Source organism: Arvicola amphibius, chromosome 1 (genome assembly GCF_903992535.2).
Source record: "Arvicola amphibius chromosome 1, mArvAmp1.2, whole genome shotgun sequence".
Taxonomy (NCBI): Eukaryota; Metazoa; Chordata; class Mammalia; order Rodentia; family Cricetidae; genus Arvicola; species Arvicola amphibius.
The window spans coordinates 106,401,465-106,403,126 of record NC_052047.1 but is presented as its reverse complement, the minus strand read 5'-3'; positions in this window follow the sequence as shown (position 1 = coordinate 106,403,126).

The window sequence follows — 1,662 nt, the reverse complement described above, 5'->3', positions numbered from 1 at the left end:
CTTGGCTCATCAAGGCAATGGACATACCTCTGCCATGGTGGAAGTGGCAGAGCCAACAGCCAAAGTCACAATGTGTTAATCCTAGCCATACCTGCTAAGTGTTTCAAAATAAAAAGGTCATCCTGGTCAGAAAATGATTACAGATACACAATAAAGACAGATTCAGACAAAAATAAACCTCAGAACAGATCACAGTTAATCCTAGCCATGCCCGCTAAGTGTTTCAAAATAAAAAGGTCATCCTGGTCAGAAAATGATTACAGATACACAATAAAGACAGATTCAGACAAAAATAAACCTCAGAACAGATCACAGTGTGTTTTAAAAATATATGTAATCTTGGGAGGGACAGGAAAGAGAGAATAGACAAGAGTACAGACAGTTATAGATGAAAGGAGTAAAAATAATAAATTAAATAATAAAAAGTTATAGAATAAAAAATTAAATCACATAAAGATGGAAAATACACAGAGAGTTTGAATTATGTATATCAGTATAATTTCTTGATTTTCTGACTGTGAATGAGCTTGGTACAGAGAGACATTTTATTGTATGGTCTGCTAAGCTAAACAAAAGTGTGTGTGAGTGTGTGTGTGTGTGTGTGTGTGTGTGTGTGTGTGTATTTTAAAGGTATCTTGACTTTAAAATTTGAGTCTTAGGATTTGTTATTTTCAAAAGAGGTTATGCTTTGATTTCCACAGAAGATAAGAACATGTGGATTCCTTCCAGGCTATTGAGATTTGATGGAACAAGACACCCCCCCCCCCAAAAAAAAGTCTCTGGGAAGCCTAAAAATACTTTGCCCAGCAAACAGCAGGAAGCAGTTTGGAGGAAACTATGTCCAAATTCCCAAAAAGACAGTTTATAAATATTTACTTTTATTTTAAAAGGGTTGGCTATATATGGTTAATTTAAAGAAGGGGGAATATGATACAGATATGAATACTTTACATTGGTATGGGTCTTGGTCTATTGATATTGATTGGTTTTTATTATAGTGTGTATGTGTATTTCTACTCTTGTTTAAGGTACTGTGTTTGTGCAGCCCATTTTAAAATGTAATGCATAATTAAGAAATACAGATTAATAGATAACCATCTATAATAGTTAAACTGTAGTCATGTTATTTATACTTTCTAGATGTACGTAGATACATTTCAGATGAATAGGTATTCTTTAAAACTTTCAAAGACTTACAAAACATGGCATTTAAATATTTTTAGGATTTAGACTTTTATTGATAATGAAATACATCTGCTTCTGTCAGCACCAATTTACTTCATAGATTATGGGTAATGAAGAAACTCCTTGTGAAGTTTGCTGTCGTTGTGGCAAGATTAGTCATTTGATCAAGAAACTGCTCTTGCTTCAACTGCTTGACAGTATATTGTATAAACTAGACAAGCAGAAAAATGACTGCTGAACTTATCTAAAGAAGGTGAGAAAGTCCCTCAGGGTTCTTGCTTCATGAAAGAGTCTGTCAAACACTCTGCAGGACAAAGAAGAATGTGACTGACAAACTGCCTATATTGACAAAACAGTCTTTCAAATTTCCTGCTTCATGCAAAAGTCTGTAGGATAGGGGCTGGAGAGATGGCTCAGTGGTTAAGAGCATTGCCTGCTCTTCCAAAGGTCCTGAGTTCAATTTGCAGCAACCACATG